Source organism: Rhinoderma darwinii, chromosome 2 (assembly GCF_050947455.1).
Source record: "Rhinoderma darwinii isolate aRhiDar2 chromosome 2, aRhiDar2.hap1, whole genome shotgun sequence".
Classification (NCBI taxonomy): Eukaryota; Metazoa; Chordata; class Amphibia; order Anura; family Rhinodermatidae; genus Rhinoderma; species Rhinoderma darwinii.
In genome coordinates, this window is record NC_134688.1 from 234,530,784 (window position 1) to 234,547,311 (window position 16,528).

The following is a 16,528-nucleotide window of genomic DNA, read 5'->3' on the forward strand; positions in this document are numbered from 1 at the left end:
TGCCGACACAATCGAGCCGCATTTTCGGACGTAATTCGGGGCTAAAACGCCCGAATTACGTCCGTAAATAAGCCGTGTGAACATACCCTTAGAGTAATCTGGCCTCCTGGGATGACGGTGTAGTCTACAGGATGAAATGTTGTGACTACAATGCTTAATACAGATGTAAATGGTATTTTTTTTTGTGCAACACTTGCACTTTTTTTCATATGATCTCCTTGTGACCAGAAGTTTTTAGTTTGGGGTGTGGCCTAATTTTTCTCAATTATATGGCATATATATATATATATATATATATATATATAAAGCGTAAGCATCAGACGATAAGGCCCTGCCGGCCAGTTAGCATCATATCAGATCAGGAGCCTGTTTTTTTTTAGGTTGTGTTCCAACAGTGCAGATTTGCTGCAGATTTTGCCTGCATTTGGTAAGCCAAAACCACAATTGGATGCAGGAGAGCAGACCTATAAGACCTTTCTTTATATATTTCTTCTGTTTGGGTTCCTGTCCTGGTTGTGACTTAAAAAACGCATGCCAAATCTGCAGCAAATCTACAGCAAATCTGCAGCAAATCTGCACTGTGGGAACCCAACCATAAGGTTAAAATGACGCACATGCGACATTTAATTTATTTTGCAACGTTCAGAAATATTTTTGTTTTTGATAGGTACCCTGCAATAGATGGTGCTTGCCCCAAATTCACATAGTGGTCACCATTTGTGTACATTTGGTGCACATCCAGAAACAATTGAGCCACACTCAGTGGTTTATAAATGTACCCCACATTGTGGCTCACATGGTTGCAGCAGTATTTTAAATGTAAAAGAAATCTGTACTATAAAAAATAATAATAAGAGGGGGAGCATAAGGTATTGTGTGGAGATGCATATTTGTACTGATATTAGAAAGTTTGTGCGCTAGATACAGCAGGGATTTTATTATTATTTTATTAATGAAAGGTGTATCGCTAAGACATGCCATCACTACATCGCATTCCAAATTATTATGCAAATGTTATTTTTCACTGATTTTCCTAAATAGTCGATGCAAATGACAGTCAGTATAATCTTCAAGCCATCAACCGCTGGAGTATAATGCCAATTTTATTGAACAAATCGACTAATTATAACAGATTTTTTTTTAGAAGTAAAAAACTCAAAATGCACTGTTTCAAATTATTATGCACAACAGAGATGAAAACATTTTAAAGGTTGTAAAGAGAACTAAAATGGTAATTTGTTGAATTTGCAGCATCAGGAGGTCATATTTACAGAAATCAAAAGCTCTTTCAATAAAAAAAACTTAGCAGGCCAAGTTACATGTTAACATAGGACCCCTTCTTTGATATCACCTTCACAATTCTTGCATCCATAGAATTTGTGAGTATTTGGACAGTTTCTGCTTGAATATCTTTGCAGGATGTCAGAATATCCTCCCAGAGCTTCTGTTTTGATGTGAAATGCCTCCCACCCTCATAGATATTTTGCTAGAGGATGCTCCAAAGGTTCTCAATAGGGTTTGGTCAGGGGAACATGGGGGCCACACCATGAGTTTCTCTCCTTTTATGCCCATAGCAGCCAATGAGACAGAGGTATACTTTGCAGCATGAGATGGTGAATTGTCATGCATGAAGATAATTTTGCTACTGAAGGCACGGTTCTTCTTTTTGTACCCCGGAAGAAAGTGGTCGGTCATAAACTCTACGTACTTTGCAGAGGTCATTTTCACACCGTCAGGGACCCTAAAGGGGAATACAAGCTCTCTCCCCATGATTCCAGGCCAAAACATGACTCCGCCACCTCCTTGCTGACGTCGCAGCCTTGTTGGGACATGGTGGCCATTCACCAACCATCCACTACTCCATCCATCTGGACCATCCAGGGTTGCACGGCACTCATCAGTAAACAACACGGTTTGAAAATTAGTCTTCATGTATTTCTGAGCCCACTGCAACCGTTTCTGCTTGTGAGCAGATCCTACACCTTGAGGTTCGTGGGACTCCAGAGGCACCAGCGGCTTCAAATACCTGTTTGCTGCTTTTCAATGGCAATTTAGCAGCTGCTCTCCTAATCCTATTAATTTGTCTGGCAGAAACCTTCCTCATTATGCCTTTATATGAACGAACCCGTCTGTGCTCTGAATCAGCCACAAATCTTTTCACAGTACGATGATCGCGCTTACGTTTTCTTGAAATATCCAATGTTTTCATACCTTGTCCAATGTATTGCACTATTTCACGCTTTTCGGCAGCAGAGAGATCCTTTTTCTTTCCCATATTGCTTGAAACCTGTGGCCTGCTTAATAATGTGGAACGTCCTTCTTAAGTAGTTTTCCTTTGATTGGGCACACCTGCCAAACTAATTATCACAGGTGTATGAGATTGATTACAATGATCCAACGAGCCCTAAGACACAATACCATCCATGAGTTTAATTAAAAAACGAACAATTAAATGTTTATGACACTTAAATCCAATGTGCATAATAATTTGGAACACGGTGTATATAATAGGTGGAGGTCCGACCTTTGGGTTCCCCACTGATCCTGAGAATGAAGGTGCCGCAGCTCTGATTTAGAACTGCGTCCCCTTCACTGTTTTTCTCTGCACTACGGCATCCTGGCTGTACCGGGAACATTTTGCAATTTATGCCATTACTCTATAAGATGGGAATAACCCTATAAATGAACACTGTTTTAGAGCCTAAGGGTATGTTCACACGCTTATCAAAAAACAGCTGAAAATACGGTGCTGTTTTCAAAAGAAAACAGCTCCTGATTTTCAGACGTTTTTGAAGCAAACTCACGTTTTTCACAGCGTTTTTTACGTCCGTTTTTGGAGCTGTTTTTCTATAGAGTCAATGAACATCTCAAGAAGTAACATGCACTTCTTTTTCGCAGGCAAAACGCCCCGCCGGAATAGAACGTCGTTTTTCCCCTTGAAATCAATGGGCAGATGTTTGGAGGCGTTCTGCTTCTGAAGGGTATGTGCACACACAAACTCAAAAACGTCTGAAAATACAGAGCTCTTTTCGGAGTAAACAGCCTCTGATTTTCAGGCGTTTTTGAAGCTGAAAATGAAACTTCTTTTAACCCCTAGGCGCACCACGATGCAACTGTACGTCCATGTGGCAAGTGTTTTAGCGCACAGGTACATACAGTTACTGCGCAGTTCCCGGTGCACACTGTCGGCGATAGTGTGCACCGGGGACCGGGAGGCCAGCTGTCCCTGACAGCTGACACTCCACTGTATGCCGATCAGCGGCTTGTTTCCGCTGATTACGGCAATTAACCGCTTAATTGCGGTGATCGATTGGAATCACTGCATTCAGGGGCTTCTAGCACATCGGCAGACCTCACAATGAAATCCTGAGATTTGCAGATGGCTAGCATGGCGATCGGAGGCAAGGTAATGGCCTCCGTGTCTGCCATGTACGGAAGCCTATCAGGACCAGCCTCCTGATAGACTTCCTGTCACTGTCGTTCGCGATGCACACTGTCGGCGACAGTGTCTGTGACAGTGTGCATCGGGAACCGGGAGGTCAGCTGTCCCTGACAGCTGACACTCCACTGTTGCCAATAAGCGTCTCATTGCCGCTGATTTAGCCAATTAACCCGTTACATGCGGGGCTCGATTGTGATCTCCGCATGTAGGGGGTTTGTAGCACATCAGGGGCCAGACAACGGCCTGTTTTGCTGGTCCTCGTAGACTAAGGGTATGTGCACACGTAAACTGCATTTACGTCTGAAATTACGGAGTTGTTTTCAGGAGAAAACAGCTCCGTAATTTCAGACGTAATTGCTCGTACTCGCATTTTGCGAGGCGTCATTGACGGCCGTAATTTAGACCTGTTCTTCATTGAATTCAATGAAAAATGACTCAAATTACGTCCAAAGAAGTGTCCTGCACTTCTTTGACGAGGCAGTCATTTTATGCGTCGTCGTTTGACAGCTGTCAAACGACGACGCGTAAATTACAGGTCGTCGGCACAGTACGTCGGCAAACCCATTCAAATGAATGGGCAGATGTTTGCCGACGTATTGGAGCCGTATTTTCGGCGTAAATCAAGGCATAATACGCCTCGTTTACGCCTGAAAATAGGTTGTGTGAACCCAGCCTAACTGTCAGAGTGACTGTGACGTTAAACTGACAGTTGGAATACGTTACACTAAATAGGTAGTGTAATGTATTTTAGCAGCGATCAAAGCTACAGGTAAAAAGAGAAAGTGTAAAAAGTAAAAGAAAAAAGTTAATAAAAATGTTTTACAAAAGCATAAAAATAAAAGATTTTTTTTTTCCTATAATAAGTCACTTATTATAGGGAAAAAATGAAACCGTTAAAAAACAGTACACATATTTGGTATCACCGCATTCGTAACGACCCAATCTATAAAACTATAATGTTATTTTTACCGCACGGTGAGCGCTGCAAAAAAAAACAAACTAAAAACAATGCCAGAATCACTTTTTTTTACCCGAAAATAGTACCAATAAAAACTACAACCCGTCCCGCAAAAAACAAGCCCTTACACAGCTTTTTTGACTGAAAAATAAAAAACTTATGGCTCTCAGAATATGGTGACACAGAAAATAAATTATTTTATAAAGCAGTGATTTTATTGTGCAAACGCTACAAACATAAAAAAAACTATAAACATATGGTATCGCCGTAATCGTATCGACCCGCCGAATAAAGTAAAATGGTCATTTATAGCGCATTATGAACGCTGTAAGAAATAAATAATTTAAACCGCCAAAATCACTGTTTTTGATCACTATCGCTCTAAATAAAATGTAATAAAAAGTGATCAAAAAGTTGCATGTACCAAAAAATGGTACTAATAAAAACTACTGCTCGTCCTGCCAATAATAAGCCCTCACACCGCTCAATTCATGGAAAAATAAAACAGTTATGGCGTTTGGAAGGCGGGGAGTGAAAAACTAAAATGGAAAAGCAAAAAAGGATCAGTCCTGCAAAGGTTAATTCATTTCTATTAAAAAAACTAAATAATGACCACATGTGGGATATTGTCATACTCGGGAGAGATTGCGTTACATATTTAGGACGACCTTTTCTCCTTTATCCCTTGTGAAAATGAAAAAAATTGAACATTTTAGTGAACAAAAATGCTTATATTTATTTTCACGGCCTAATTCTACTAAATTCTGAAAAAAACCTGTGTGGTATAAATGCTTACTATACCCCTAGAAAAAATCCTTGAGGGGTGTAGCTTCCAAAATGGGGTCACTTTTGGGGTGTTTCCCCTATTTTGTTCCCTCCAGGGGGTTGCAATCGCGACACAGCACTAAAATCCAATCCAGCAAAATCTGCGCTCCAAAATCCAAATTGCGCTCCCTCCATTCTGAGCCCTGCTGTGTATCCAAACAGCAGTTTATTACCACATATGGGGTATTTCCGTAATTGGGAGAAGATGCTTTACAAATGTTGGGGTGCATTTTCTCCTTTATTCCTTGTAAATATTAAAAAATTCTATGTTTTTTCAGAAGAAAAGTAGATTTTCATTTTCACAGACTAACTCCAATAAATATAGCAAAATACCTGTGGGGTCAAAGTGCTAAATATACCCCTAGATAAATTCCTTGAGGGGTCTAGTTTCCAAAATGGGGTCACTTTTGGGGAGTTTCCACTGTTTTGGCACCACACTTCAAACCTGACATGGTGCCTAAAATATAATCTAAAAATAAGCAGGCCCCAAAATCCACTAGGTGCTCCTTTGCTTCTGAGGCCGGTGTTTTGGTCCATTACCACACTAGGTCCACATGTGGGATATTCCTAAAAACTGCAGGACCTGGGCAATAAATATGGAGTTGCGTTTCTCTGGTAAAACCTTCTGTGTTACACAATTTTTTTTTTATTACAAATTAATTTCGGCAAAAATAAGAGAAATTTGTAAATTTCCCTTCTACTTTGCTTTATTTCCTGTGAAACGCCTAAAGGGTTAAGAAACTTTCTGAATGCTGTTTTGAATACTTTGAGGGGTGCAGTTTTTAAAATGGGGTGATTTATTGGGGGATTCTAATATATAAGGCCCTCAAAACCATTTCAGAACTGAACTGGTCCCTGTAAAAATCGCCTTTTGAGTTTTTCTTGAAAAGAGAAATTGCTGCTAAAGTTCTAAGCCTTGTAACGTCCTAGAAAAATAAAAGGATGTTCAAAAAACGATGCAAATATAAAGTAGATATGTGGGAAATGGTAACTAGTGACTATTTTGTGTGGTATTACTATCTGTTTTACAAGCAGATACATTTAAATTTAGAAAAATGAACATTTTTGCAAATTTTCTCTAAATTTTGGTGTTTTTCACGAATAAATATTGAATTTATCGACCAAATATTTCCACTATCACAAAGTACAATATGTCACGAGAAAACATTCTCAGAATCGTTTGGATAGGTAAAAGCATTCCGGAGTTATTACCACATAAAGTGACACATGTCAGATTTGAAAAAATCGGCTGTGCCACAAGGCCAAAACAGGCTGCATCCTGAAGGGGTTATGGGTATGTTCACACGCAGTAACAAAATACGTCTGAAATTACAGAGCTGTTTTCGCCTGAAAACAGCTCCTGATTTTCAGAAGTTTTTTAACAACTCGCGTTTTTCGCGGCATATTTTACGGACGTTATTGGAGCTGTTTGTCAATGGAGTCAATGAAAAACTGCTCCAAAAACGTCCCAAGAAGTGACATGCACTTCTTTGACGCGGGCGTCTTTTTACGCGCCGTCTTTTGACAGCGACGCGTAAAATGACACCTCGTGGGAACAGAACATCATAAAACCCATTGCAAGCAATGGGTAGATGTTTGTAGGCGTAATGGAGCTGTTTTTTCAGGTGTAATTCGAGGCGTAAAACGCCCGAATTACTTCTGAAAACAGTGCGTGTGAACATACCCTAATTTGGAGTTTCTTTTCAGGCGTTTTCCATAGTGTTCAATGGAAAATCAGCTCCAAAAAACGCCTCAAGAAGTGACATGCTGCTTCTTTTTACGGAGCGTCTTTTTACGCTCCGTGTTTTCAAAACAGAGGCGTAAAAAGACGCCCCGTTTCAACTAAATGCTGTTTTTCCCATTGATTTCAATGGGCAAATGTTTGTAGGCGTTCAACTTCAGTTTTTTAAGGCGTTAACGCCCCGAAATACGCCTGAAAACACTGCGCGTGAACATACCCTAAGGGTATGTTCACACGCGGTAGCAAAATACGATTGAAATTACGGAGCTGTTTTTGCCTGAAAACAGCTCCTGATTTTCAGACGTTTTTTAACAACTCGCATTTTTCGCTGTGTATTTTACGGATGTTTTTGGAGCTGTTTTTCAATGGAGTCAATGAAAAACACCTCCAAAAACGTCCTAAGAAGTGTCCTGCACTTCTTTTGACGAGCCGTCATTTTACGCGCTGGATTTTGACAGCGACGCGTAAAATAAAGGCTAGTGGGAACAGAACATCGTAATTCCCATTGAAAGCAATGGGCAGATGTTTGTAGGCGTAATAGGGGCGCTTTTTCAGGCGTAATTCGAGGCGTAAAATGCCCGAATTATGTCTGAAACCACTGCGTGTAAACATACCCTAAGTGTACTGGGAAAAATTTTGATCTAAATGTTATCACCATGAAGTCCCCGTCAGTTTTTTTTTGTTTGCATCAGTAAAATAACTGCACATCCTACCAGTCTTAGGCCAGGTTTACACGAGCGTGTGCGTTTTGCACACGCAAAAAACGCGTCATTTTGCGTGCGCAAAAGGCACTTAACAGTGTGTCAGCCTCGTATCATGCGCAGCTGCGTGATTTTCGTGCAGCCGCCATCATTTTGACACTCCGTTTCGATGTTTGTAAACAGAAAAGCACGTGGTGCTTTTCTGTTTGCAATCATAGTTTGCCTGCTGTTGCGCAAATCACGCTCGTCCCACGGAAGTGCTTCCGTGTGGCATGCGTGATTTTCACGCACCCATTGACTTCAATGGGTGCGTGATGCGTGAAAAACGCCAAAATATAGGACCTGTCGTGAGTTTTACGCAGCGGACTCACGCTGCGCAAAAATCACTGACAGTCTGCACTGCCCCATAGACTAATATAGGTCCGTGCGACGCTCGTGAAAATAGCCCTTAGGGTATGTGCACAAACAAAATAAAAAACATCCCAAAATACGGAGCTGTTTTCAAAGGAAAACAGCTCCTGATTTTCAGACCTTTTTTAATCAAAGTCACGTTTTTCACGCCCGTTTTTGGAGCTGTTTTTCTATAGTCTATGAAAACTTTTTTTTTCTATACACCGTGTTCCAAATTATTATGCACATTGGATTTATGTGTCATAAACATTTAATTATTAGTTTTTCAATTAACCCCTTAATGACCGGGCCATTTTGCACGTTAATGACCAAGGATTATTTTTTGTTTTTTCATGGTTGCATTCCAAGAGTCGTAACTTTTTTTTTATTACGTCGACATAGCCGTATAAGGGCTTGTTTTTTGCGGGACGAGTTGTATTTTGTAATTGCACCATTTTTAGATGCTTACAATATATTGATTAACTTTTATTAACTTTATTTTAGGAGAGAATTGAAAATAAGCAGCTATTCCAACATTGATTTTCACGTTGTAAATTTACGCCGTTTACTATGCAGCGTAAATAACATGTTAACTTTATTTTATGGGTCGGCATGGTTACGGGGATTACAAATATGTAAAGGTTTTATATGTTTTCCTACGTCTGCACAATAAAAAGCCTTTTAGAAAAAAATTACTTGTTTTTGCATCGCTGCTTTCCAAGAGCCGTCATTTTTTTATTTTTCCGTCGATGTGGCCGTATGTGGGCTTGATTTTTGTGGGCCAATGTGTCGTTTTCATTAGTACTATTTTGGGGTACATGGGACTTATAGATTAACTTTTATTTTTATTGGGGGAATGGGAGAAAAGAGAGAATTTTGCCGTTGTTTTTTGCGGTTTTTTTGGACGCCGTTCATCCGGCGGTTTAATTAATGTGTTCATTTTATTGGTCAAGTCGTTACGATCGTGGGGATACCATATATGTGTATGTGTTATTTGTTTTGACACTTTTACTGAATAAAACCACTTTTTGGGCAAAAAAAGTAGTTTTATTTGATTTTGACTGTAATTTTATTTTTATTTTTTTCCACAAACTTTATTTAACTGATTGACATTTTTTTTTAAGTCCCACCAGGGGACTTCACTATGCGATGTGTCGATCGCATATATAATGCTTTGGTATACTTAGTATACCAAAGCATTATTGCCTGTCAGTGTAAAACTGACAGGCAACCTGTTAGGTCATGCCTCCGGCATCGCCTAACAGGCAGTTGCTGAAGACAGACCTGGGGGTCTTTGTTAGACCCCCGGCTGTCATGGAAACCCGACGGCGACCCGCGATTTGTTTGCGGGGGCGCCGATCGGGTGACAGAGGGAGCTCCCTCCCTCTGTCAAACACATTAGATGCCGCTGTCACTATTGACAGTGGCATTTAATGGGTTAAACTGCCGGAATCGGCGCGCGCTTCGATTCCGGCAGTTGCAGCAGGAGCCAGGCTGAGTATAACAGCCGTGCTCCTGCCACTGATCGCGTGGGTACAGTCTCAGTACCCGCACGATTACAGGACGGATATATCCGTCCTCCTGCGCGAACTAGCAGCTGCTGAGGACGGATATATCCGTCCTTCGGCGTTAAGGAGTTAAACTCATGGATGGTATTGTGTCTTAGGGCGGGTTCACACATGGCGGAATTGCACTTAAATTCCGCTGCGGACACTCCGCAGCGTTAATCCGCAGCGGAGCCGTTTCTACATTGACTTTCACTTTAATTTAGCAGTGTTCGTTTACACGATGCGTACAATTCCGCTGCGGAGCATAGGCTGCGGAGCGGAATTTGGTGTCCGCAGCATGCTCTGTCTGTTGCGGAGCAGTGGCGGACTCATGGCGGAATTTCTCCATTGACTTCAATGGAGATTCAAAGTTCCGCAATGAAGTCCGCAGCTGTCATGCACATGTTATGTGTGCTGCGGATGCGTCTTGCTTTTTTAACTTGACATTTCTTCATTCTGGCTGGACCTATGTATTTCTAGGTCTACAGCCAGACTGAGGAAGTCAATGGGGCTCCCGTAATGACGGGAGCGTTGCTAGGAGACGTCAGTAAATAGTCACTGTCCAGGGTGCTGAAAGAGTTAAGCGATCGGCAGTAACTGTTTCTGCACCCGGGACAGTGACTACCGATCCCAATATACATGTATCTGTAAAAAAAAATGAAGTTCGTACTTACCGAGAACTCCCTGTTTCTGTCTCCAGTCCGGCCTCCCAGGATGACGTTTCAGTGTAAGTGACGGCTGCAGCCAATCACAGGCCAAGCACAGGCTGCAGCGGTCACATGGACTGGCGCGTCATCCAGGGAGGTCGGGCTGGATGCCGAAGGAGGGACGCGTCATAAAGACAACGGGCGGTAAGTATGAATTTCTTTTACTTTCACTAGGGAAAGTGCTGTCCCTTCTCTCTATCCTGCACTGATAGGGAGAAGGGAAGCACTTTTCCCGCAGTCCGCAGCAGCTAGTCCGCATCAATTTTCTGCACATTTTGTGCAGATCCGCAGCCGTAATCCGCAACCCGGATTAGGTGCGGCATTGATGCGGACAGTTGCGGAGGAATTCCGCCATGTGTGGTCATGCCCTTAGGGCTCTTTGGATCATTGTAATCAATCTCAGACACCTGTGATAATTAGTTTGCCAGGTGTGCCCAATCAAAGGAAAACTACTTAAGAAGGACGTTCAACATTATTAAGCAGGCCACAGGTTTCAAGCAATATGGGAAAGAAAAAGGATCTCTCTGCTGCCGAAAAGCATGAAATAGTGCAATACCTTGGACAAGGTATGAAAACATTGGATATTTCAAGAAAACGTAAGCGTGATCATCGTACTGTGAAAAGATTTGTGGCTGATTCAGAGCACAGACGGGTTCGTTCAGATAAAGGCATAATCAGGAAGGTTTCTGCCAGACAAATTAATAGGATTAGGAGAGCAGCTGCTAAAATGCCATTGCAAAGCAGCAAACAGGTATTTGAAGCTGCTGGTGCCTCTGGAGTCCCACGAACCTCAAGGTGTAGGATCCTCCAGAGGTTTGCAAGTGTGCATAAAGCTATTATTCGGCCACCCCTAAACAATGCTCACAAGCAGAAACAGTTGCAGTGGGCTCAGAAATACATGAAGACTCATTTTCAAACCGTGTTGTTTACTGATGAGTGCCGTGCAACCCTGGATGGTCCAGATGGATGGAGTAGTGGATGGTTGGTGAATGGCCAACATGTCCCAACAAGGGTGCGACGTCAGCAAGGAGGTGGCTGAGTCATGTTTTGGGCTGGAATCATGGGGAGAGAACTGGTAGGCCCCTTTATAGGGTCCCTGACGGTGTGAAAATGACCTCTGCAAAGTACGTAGAGTTTATGACTGACCACTTTCTTCCGTGGTACAAAAAGAAGAACAGTGCCTTCCGTAGCAAAATTATCTTCATGCATGACAATGCACCATCTCATGCTGCAAAGAATACCTCTGTGTCATTGGCTGCTATGGGAATAAATGGAGAGAAACTCATGGTGCGGCCCCCATGTTCCCCTGACCTCAACCCTATTGAGAACCTTTGGAGCATCCTCAAGCAAAATATCTATGAGGGTGGGAGGCAGTTCACATCAAAACAGAAGCTCTGGGAGGTTATTCTGACATCCTGCAAAGATATTCAAGCAGAAACTGTCCAAATACTCACAAATTCTATGGATGCAAGAATTGTGAAGGTGATATCAAAGAAGGGGTCCTATGTTAACATGTAACTTGGCCTGCTAAGTTTTTTTTATTGAAAGAGCTTTTGATTTCTGTAAATATGACCTCCTGATGCTGCAAATTCAACAAATTACCATTTTAGTTCTCTTTACAACCTTTAAAATGTTTTGATCTCGGTTGTGCATAATAATTTGAAACAGTGCATTTGGAGTTTTTTACTTCTAAAAAAAAATCTGTTATCATTAGGAGATTTGTTCAATAAAATTCGCATTATACACCAGCGGTTGATGGCTTGAAGATTATACTGACTGTCATTTGCATCGACTATTTAGGAAAATCAGCGAAAAATAACATTTGTATAATAATTTGGAACGCGGTGTAGTCTATGGAAATTTTTGTAAAACGACCGCATGAAAAAACACCCGGTGGAAACAGAACGCCGTTTTTCGCCATTGAAAACAATGGGAAGATGTTTGGAGGCGTTCTGCTTCCGATTCTTCAGCCATTTTTCGGGACGTTTACGTCCCGAAAAACGGCTGAAAACACTCCGTGTGAACATATCCTTAGGTAAACGGAAAGGCATAGCTTCCGTTTGAATTACCATTGATTTCAATAGTAACGCTTCCGTTGCAAATGGTTTCTGTTTGTCTCCGTTCCGTAAGGTTTCTATTTTTTTCGCTGAAACAATAGCGCAGTCGACTAAGCTATTGTTTCTGCGGAAAAAAAAGGTGAATCTTACGTAACGGAGACAAACGGGAACCGTTACTATTGAAATCAATGGTTATGCAAACAGAAGCTATGGATTCCGTTTGCGTTTCCGTTCATGGGTTCCTCCGACAGAAAGGTCTAGCGGAACCAATAAACAGAAGGGTGATGCTGATGTGAACAGGCCCTTATCGGGTGCACCTGACTTATGAGTTAACTTTTTCTGCTTAAGGCCTTATTTACACGAATGTGTGCGTTTTGCGCGCGCAAAAAACTTTGCGTTTTTTTTGCGCGTTGCAGTTCCGTGTGTCATCAGTGTTTGGTGCGTGGCTGCGTGATTTTCGCGCATATGGCATCCTTATGACACACGGTTTTGATGTTTAGAAAATGAAATGGAGGTGGTTTTATTTTTCCCTTCATTTCTTAAACTGTTGCGCAAATCACGCACAGCACACGGAAGTGCGTCTGTGCTGCGCGTGATTTTGACTTCAATGGGTGCGTGATGCGCAAAAACGCTAAAGTATAGGACATGCAGTGAGTTTCACGCAGCGGACACACGCTGCATGAAAAACACGGAATGTCTGAATGGCCCCATTGACTTACATAGGTCCGTGCGAACACATTCGTGTAAATAAGGCCTAAAAATGTGGATGAACAACACCAGGTAATATCTGGCCTACTTTAGTTGAATGCCTCAAATTTCGCAACAGGCACATGATAAGCTACTTGTTCAGACTGGCATACTGCTCATTAATTATAATCACTGGCACCTTTACGGATTGTGTGAACAGTGATCCTGAACCCCCTGCTTAACCGTGAGGCGCTTGTATGGAGCGCCAAATGAGCATGTGCCCACCACTCCATTCAATGTCTATGGGACTGACGGAAACAGCCGAGCGGTATACTTGGCTTTTTCAATCATTCCCATAGACTTTGAATGGAGCAGCAAAGCATATGCTTGACCACTGCGTCATTCTGGGTATGAACACACACGTTCGTATTCAGGGAATGCCGTCTGAAACACTGTGGTGCGTTTTTTTGGGCGTAAATTATTGCACATACTCACCCCCTCCCTCCTCTGACGTCCGCTCTGGCCTCCCTGGATGACGTTGCAGGCCATGTGACCGCTGCAGCCTGCGACTGCAGCTACATCTTCCAGGGAGGCCGGCGTGGAGAAGAAGCAGGGAACTCTGGGTAAGCATAAAAAAAAAAATAAAAATCTTGTATTCAATGGGAAAACCTGCAACAGAACAGCTGCGATTCCACAGCATTAATTGACATGCTGCGGTTGAGGAAACCGCACCGCAACAATATATGTGTAATTATTTCGGCTGAATTTTTCCTGCAGTGTGGGGACGAGTTTTTCTTAAATCTCGCCCACACTGCTACTACTGTAAAATGCTGCGGATTTTCCGTAATTAATCCGTTGTGGAAAGACCAGTGTTTACGCCGTGTGTGTTCGTACCCTGAGAAAGGAGCTGGCTGCAGATCCCTGCACAGCCAGGTGGCCGGGAGTGCCGCTGTGCAGGGGAAACTGAGAAGGGGACCAGCACTAAACCAGCGCTGCCCCTTCATACTTAGGATCGGTGAGGGGTCTCAGAGGACAGACCCCCACCTTTCATAAAGTGATGGCATATCCTAGCAATATGCCACCACGTTATAAGATGGAAATAACCCTTTGGGTATGTGCACACACACTAATTACGTCCGTAATTGACGGACGTATTTCGGCCGCAAGTAGTGGACCGAACACAGTGCAGGGAGCCCGGCTCCTAGCATCATACTTATGTACGACGCTAGGAGCCCCTGCCTCTGCGTGGAACTACTGTCCCGTACTGAAAACATGATTACACTACGGGACAGTTGTCCTGCAGAGAGGCAGGGATTCCTAGCATCGTACATAACTATGACGCTAGGAGCCCGGCTCCCTGCACTGAGTTCGGTCCGGGACTTGCGGCCGAAATACGTCCGTCAATTACGGACGTAATTAGTGTGTGTGCACATACCCTTTGTTTTCATTAAACAAGACGACTTTTCAAACCACTGACAATAATGATCAGTGGGAGCATCTGATGGGCATTTCTAGCATGACAGTCCTCATTAGACATAGTGTCCCTGTGGTGAAGGCCCGCGTGTTAGAAGTGGGCTAGGCAGCAAAACTTACTGTAAGGGCTTATTCAGACGAACGTGTAATACGTCCGTGCAACGCGCCCTCGCATGGACCTATGTTAATCAATGGGGCCGTTTAGACAGTCCGTTATTTTCACGCAGCGTGAGTCCGCTGCGTGAAACACACGACGTGTCCTATATTTGTGCGTTGTTCGCGCATCACGCACCCATTGAAGTCAATGGGTGCGTGAAAATCACGCGCAGCACATGGAAGCACTCGCGTGATTCGCGCAACAGCAGTAAAAAGTATGAATGAAAACAGAAAAGCACCACATGCTTTTCTGTTTAGTGTCATAATGATGGCGGCTGCGCGAAAATCACGCATCATATGGTGATGACACACGGAGCTGTTAAGTACCTTTTGCGCGCGCAAAACGCTGCTTTTTTTGCGTGCGCAAAACGCACACGCTCGTGTGAATCCAGCCTAAGGCCTGATTTACACGAGCGTGTGCATTTTGCGCGCGCAAAAAACGCAGTGTTTTGTGTGCGCAAAAGGCACTTAACAGCTGCGTGTGTCATCAGTGTATGATGCGCGGCTGCGTGATTTTCGCGCAGCCGCCATCATTATGACACTCCGTTTGGATGTTTGTAAACAGAAAAGCACGTGCTGCTTTTCTGTTTACATTCAGAGTTTGACAGCTGGTGCGCGAATCACGCAGTCGTGGTTTTCACGCACCCATTGACTTCAATGGGTGCGTGATGCACGAACAGCGCACAAAGAAAGGACATGTCGTGAGTTTTACGCAATGCACTCACGCTGCGCAAAATTCACGCAGTCTGCACTGCCCCATAGCCTAATATAGGTGTGTACGACACGCGTGAAAACCACACGCGTATATTACGCTCGTGTAAATGATGCCTAAAAGTCACTAGGAGCACAATTTTTAGGGAAGCAAACTGAAGATCAATTATATAAAGGACAAACTTATTATTGATCTTTTTCTTTATTTCCACTGCCAATTATCGTCATGATCGTTTGGTTAAAAAAAAGTCAATCATAACTATAATTTTCCAGTTTATTTCTCTTCTGACGTCATGAACTGGTACTCCCACCGACCACCACAATAAAGGGACCTTCAACTTTGAGCTTGGAGATTTCTGCATCTTGGAAACGCCACTGAATATAACTGGAACATGGGCGGGCGCATTACGTGGTAGAGACACCTTTATTTTGGCAATTAGTGAAGATCAGAGTGTCACTATAGTGTACACATTATCATAAGAGGTCACACTAACCCAGTAAAACAAAGATTAGAGTGTAACCACACTGGTCCAGGGAGAGCAGTTACATCCACATGAACGTCGTGTACAGTCACCATTTCTATGTATATACATTACACGTACAGAGACCAAGGGAACGAGAATAACAATTATACCTAACGTACTAGTGGCCCACAGAGCAGTGCAGGCTACACCTCAGGTCAACGCCACAGACGTGTACCCAATTCTTCTCTAATTCAAATGGCGGCTCACTCTACACGCAACAAACGATAACCGCGCCACGGACACTGGCAATTTCCTCCTGGAGGGGGAGGAGCCAATACCATGTGACAATCAGAATATAAAGTCTTTTACAGTCTTACGGCATATTGCAACCGGCATTTTCTCGAAGACCATGACTAATGTAACGTAATGAGAGATGATGCTATGACAAGGACATGTCATACACGCTCGGAACAGACGGGTGCTCGCTCTTCTTTATGCGCCAATACAGGAGCCGACTGCCAGAATGAATTATTATGGCAATGTTGGTATAGTCTACAGATATTTTATTTGACAATGCTGCCATGTTTGTTTGGCCTTAACAGTATTGCCTGTGAAGTAATTTTACACAGACAATGGCGATCTGTTCATGTTTGGACATCACTGATGCTC

The 16,528-nt window shown here is 42.9% G+C and overlaps 1 protein-coding gene across 6 annotated transcripts in view; it reads right to left on the reverse strand.

Moving 5' to 3' along the window:
• The window catches only part of TEX14 (testis expressed 14, intercellular bridge forming factor), a 532,366-nt gene extending 516,165 nt beyond the window's left edge, over nucleotides 1-16,201 (reverse strand). For 4 of the 6 annotated variants that reach the window (XM_075852943.1, XM_075852940.1, XM_075852941.1 and 1 more), the window contains exon 1: nucleotides 16,030-16,200. The gene's annotated coding sequence lies outside the window, so the exon portion shown is untranslated. Of the gene's footprint in view, nucleotides 1-16,029 lie in introns of all 6 variants that reach the window. The other 2 variants (XM_075852942.1, XM_075852939.1) reach the window with 2 other exon arrangements.
• Nucleotides 16,202-16,528: the final 327 nt, after the last annotated feature.